General features: G+C 40.3%; 1 long non-coding RNA gene across 1 annotated transcript; it reads left to right on the forward strand.

The window, feature by feature from the left end:
* Positions 1 to 1,744: 1,744 nt before the first annotated feature.
* On the forward strand, positions 1,745 to 3,301 carry LOC132532778 (uncharacterized). The gene is made up of 2 exons (XR_009544700.1): positions 1,745 to 1,850; positions 2,847 to 3,301. It is a non-coding gene; the product is annotated as an uncharacterized LOC132532778 (long non-coding RNA).
* The last annotated feature ends 2,166 nt before the right edge of the window (positions 3,302 to 5,467 follow it).

Genomic DNA, 5,467 nt, shown 5'->3' on the forward strand with positions numbered 1-5,467 from the left:
TTATTCTTTAACCCTCTGGTAGTATAGACCAAGGATCATTATGGGGTGAAGAAGGTCTGGCTTCTGTAATTGCTTCCCTGCTGAACATGGGTGTTGACAGGTCGATCCATACTCCCAGCCTATCTCTCTCTTTCCCTAGTGGGGCAGGGCTCTGGGAAAGTGGGGCTCCAGGACACTTAGTGGGGTCATCTGCTCAGGGAAATCTGGCTGGCATCATGGAACCTGGTGGCTGAAAAAAGAGTTAACATATAAAGCTGAACAAATTGTTGACTAATCATGAACCTAAGGTTGGATAGAGATTTGGGGTCTCCATTTTGTAAATAGCTAGTAGGTCTAATTTAGGTATATTCTGAAGGGCCCATGACTTTATTAGTTTTTGCCTGAGCCTGACATCTGATATGCAGGTAGATGCAAGTTATTGTCTGGGGAGATGATGTCATGGCTGGAAAAAGGGCTAGAAAGCTGGATCAGGGAAAAGAGTAGCTTCCAAATATGGGGAAAGTATATAAATATTGTTGACTATAAATCTCATCAATTTTATCTGGGGCCCCTATTCAGCATAGGAGCCTATGTAACGTCTGCTTCCCTGTAGGTTTGAGCTTGCTTTTGTGGTCATGAGTAGGAATATTCCAAGTTGCACTAATTTCAGGATCCATCTTTCTCAGGTGGTAGATAATGTTATCCAACCTCCCTTCAGAGGATGGAACATTCTTTACTATTGTTGATGTGGATGGATTTTTATAGTTTGTGAAAAGTTGATTTATGTGCATATATGGATAGGTATATGTATTCTGTTGTTTCTGCTAGCTTGTTTATTCTTAGAATTGCCTATTTGTTAGACCTGTATATTCATTTATTTTTTAATGTATTTACCAAGTAGTGGTATATGTTGAATATTGCTTTAAATATGTTAAACAAAGAAAGAATCTAGTAGAAAGCGAACATCATGTTTTCCTAGATGGTACATATGCAATCACACCCTAGGCATCTGATGGCAAAGACTAGCATGTCTCTGAAATATGGTGGCTGCAGAATGATGACCAGTTCTCTGAATCCTGATGGACAAATTTATCCTTCCTGCTCTTATTGCTTGAGGGAAAGCATCTATTGATACCAGGCATGCCGTCAATGCTTTCTATGTCCTCATATAGTCAAAGGATGCCTATATTTTACAGATGGAGAGACAGCTTCTCCCTCTGTGACTTCTTGTGAGCAAGAACATAGATCAGATTATCTCAAGTTCCTGGGATTCTGAAGAGCTGACACCTGGCCAGATTCGACCTCTCTGTCCAATTAAAAATTCATTAATTCAGGGACTGACGCAGAGACCTGCATTTTACTCTAGTTCTCCAGCTAATTCAGGTATGTGTATTTTTTTGCATCTGTGCAATGAAAAGATTGAATGAGACCATCTTTAACTGATAAGATTTGATGCTCCATGGTTCCTCAGGGAGCCAAGACTTTAGCTCAAGAAAAATGTCCTTGCTATCTGAGGACAGGATGACCTTACAGAGGAGATGGTGTCGCAACTTCCTCAGCAACACATTTCCAGACTTTGGCACTTTCTTTCCTGTGTGGAGACTTCATTAAGACATTGACATCTAGCCATCAGATCTGCCTTCTGGCCTGAATTTATCTCTCCAGAGAAGCAGGAGATGTGACTTTCTGGTATTAGCTCATTCATAAAATTTAGCCAGTTTGTTTGGGACAAAACTGATAGAAAAAAGTCAATGTTCCTTTCCAGATGAAAAGATTTTTCCACACTACAATCCAGCCTTTGGACTCTTTGAGGTTGTCCCATCCTGATTCTTATGATTAATATGTCAATATGTGCATGCCAAATAAGCATTGTAAGTAATTCAGGATTTAGTTCAGGCAACTTTTTAAAATGTCATGGGTTTAAATTGCTTACAGTGAGTAGTTATGCTACTACTACAGTCAGAGTACAGTACAAGAGCCATTGCTTTGAATATAAGATATTCTCTGCTTCTTGTACTTAACCAGCCAGGAAAGGTGTTTTTTTTTTTTTTTGCCTCTGGAGTTAGTACTAGGGCTCGGTGCCTGTACTATGAATCCACTGTTCCTGGAGGACATTTTTTCCATTTTATTGAATAGGACAGACAGAAATTAAGAGAGGAGGGGAAGATAGAGGAGATAGAGGAGGAGAGAAAGACAGACACAGGCAGACCTGCTCCACTGCTTGTGAAGCGACTCCTCTGCACATGGGGAGCCGGGGGCTCAAACTGGGGTCCTTGTACTGTATTATGTGTGCTTAACCTGGTATGCTACCTCTTGGCTCCCAATGTTTTTTTTTAACATACAGGTAAGTAGTATTTCTTTTTTTTAAGATTATTTTTATTAATTATTATTATTTTTACTGGAGCACTGGGACTAAGCCTCAGGCATGAGAGCCTTTTTTGCATAACCATTATGCTATCTACCCCCGCCTCAAGCAGTATTTCCACCCATCAAAGTTCCTACTGGATGAAAGAGAAGACAGTTGCAGGGTTCTTCTGACACTCCACCTCCAGTTATGTGTTTCTCTGAATAAAAGCAAGGCTCAGTTTTACCGTGGAGTAAAATATTTTTTCACTTAGTGCTCATACTAACAAATATCTATTTATTTTTCCTTATTTCTTCTTGTCCTCCTTCTCCTCCTTCACCTCCTTCTCCTCCTTCACCTTTTCCTTCTTTTTTGGTCTGACTACCACCACCGGTTCTGAGTCTTTGTTAAGTTCACATAGATGTTGAAAATGTTTTCTGATCCTAGACTTCTTGATACTTGTTATTAGAAATCCTTTGACTCCATGCTTGGTAAATATGTTTGCTTGCTGTTTGTTTACCAGGTAAATTCCTTTGACTAAAAACACCATGAGTCCTGTTCTTCAGGCTGTGTTCCTACTACAAAATCTGCTCTGGGAAAAGGTCTGGATATGTCAGTGACTTTTCTGGCCCATATACTAGTGGATATATTGTACCCATAATTCTGATGTCTGGTTTCTCCCCTGAGTGTCTCAAGTTTGTGCATGGGATAACTGGAATGAACTCAATATCTCATGGCATCAAAACAATGTGCCTGACATAATGACATTTGGATAATGGCAATTTTAAGCACCCTCACTTAAACTCTGTTTCCCATCACCATGAAAATATGTTCTGCTCTTTTGATGCTGATGTATAAGCACTTGTTATTTGTGTCTTGATGTTTACTCCTGATGTATGTTTCAGTTAAAAAAAATCCTTAACCTTCCTCATTCAGTTTTGATGTAATGCATAATTTTATCAATAAATACTCCTGGAAGCTTGGAATAAGGACTAACACTTGATACTATCCCAGCTCGGGATGTCCTGTGTGTGTCCTACATGACCTCTTCTGATCAACTGTATGGGGACTGACTGTGGTTATTCCTTCTTCCATAAGACACAACCACCAGTGTAAGAATCCCAGTTCTAGTCCCCAGCTCCCCACTTGCAGAGGGGTCGCTTCACAAGCGGTAAAAGAGGTCTATCTTTCTCTCCCCCTCTCTGTCTTCCCATCCTCTCTCTATTTCTCTCTGTCATATCCAACAACAATGACAGCAATAACAACAACAACAATGATAAACAACAAGGGCAACAAAAGGGAAAAAACAGCCTCCAGGAGCAGTGCATTCGTAGTGCAGGCACCAAGCCCCAGCGATAACCTTGGAGGCAAAAAAAAAAAAAAAGGAATAAAAAAGGAAAAGAAAAGAAAAGAAAAGAAACATGGGGTCTCTGGGGTCTCTGGGGTTTTGGGGTCTTTGGGGTCTCTGGGGCCTCTGGGGTCATTATTCAAATCTTGTGCTCCAACACTGAGCTGTTATCCTGCTCTCAATATTCACTCTTTCACTTTACAGCTTCCTTTGGATTATCTGTAAGTTAATAGGCCTATGATTTTCTTATAAATTAGTTAAACCAAGGGTTGAGTGATGGTGCACCTGGTTGAGCACACATGTTACCATGCATAGATACCCAGGCTCTAACTCCCAGTCATCACCTGCAGAGGGAAAACACTTTGAGTGAAGAAGCAGTACTACAGGAGTCTTTCTGCCTCTCTCTCTTTCTATCTCCCCCATTCCCTCTCAATTTTTGTCTGTCACTATCCAATAAATAATGGTAATTAATTTTTTAAATTAGCTTATCTACTTTTATTTTGAAACAGATTTTTTTCATTTCATAATATATTAGAGTAGTAATTTTTTATTTTTTATTTTCCTACACAAAGAAATGCATTTATTTGATTCAGAAATTCAGAGAAATTTCTGTTAGATTACTAGTTGACTATGGAGGTGATATTAATAGACAACAAGTTTCTATATGAAATTTTGTTATGCAAATGTAGTTTGGAAAAGTTATTTCTTATCATCTTTTATTTATTGATTTGGCAATTCCTTCTTGCCACAGAGAGACAAATGTGATCTTAGAAAATGTTATAATGCATGTTTTCTTTAAAAAGTTGCATTCATCTTTACTACTAGGTAGCATGTTTACCCAATTCAACCACCCAGTGTACAAACTCTATGAATTCTGTAGGTATGTACTTTTACCTTTATTTGCACATAAACATTTTTCACCTCAGGTTGTATATACATATGATTTTTAGATCTTAGTGTACACATTAGGCATGTATTTATATGTGCTTGTTCTGATGCTAAAAGCTGTAATATTACAAGGCCGCGTTCTTCATTATACTGATCAGTTGGGCTTGTAGGAGGCTCCCCTGGCTTTAACTACACAAGCCCCCACTGCCTGCCTTGTCCTGGAAAAGAAAGACTATAAATCCCGCTGAAATGTTTCCAAGCTATCAGGAGACACCATGACACCAGTGTGTGTTTCTGGGTGCTTTGTTTTGTTTTTCTCACTCAGTTAAATAAGAAATCAAGTCCAAGGCCAAGCTTGGGGTATTCCTTGCTTGGTGTGCAGCCAGCCCTGCCTGTTTCTGTGAGTGAGCTCCATCCAGAGAGTACAGAGGGGCCCTGTGCATAGCTCGGAAGGAGGGTGGGCGGGCGGCAGCTCAGGCCCCTCCTGGCTGCCAAATCTGTTGTATGCCCATTGAGCTGAACAAGGACTGTGGTGCAGCTGCTAATGATGCCATGTCACAGTGGAAGGAGGACACCATAGAGATGGCAGGTGGCTGCCAGAGAACCTGGGGTGACGTCCTCTGAAAGGACAGGAAAGTGACACTGACAGACTTCTGCCCAAACACCCACTGTGATGGGGAGACAGAGTGCGTTATGATCAGTAGAGAAAAGAGAGAAGAGAAGGGGATAGAGAAAATAGAAGAGTGTGAGATGAAAGAGAAATAGGAGAAACAGATAGATAGCAGATCAGTGGTTCTGGAGTGACTAAACATCATTTAAACCAACAAGTTATTACTAGTTTCAGCCTTTTTAGTTCACTGTCGGCCACCAGGGAGGTCTGAGGAAGAAAGCTGAGAGCAGTGTAGGGT

Source organism: Erinaceus europaeus, chromosome 14, assembly GCF_950295315.1.
Source record: "Erinaceus europaeus chromosome 14, mEriEur2.1, whole genome shotgun sequence".
NCBI lineage: Eukaryota > Metazoa > Chordata > Mammalia > Eulipotyphla > Erinaceidae > Erinaceus > Erinaceus europaeus.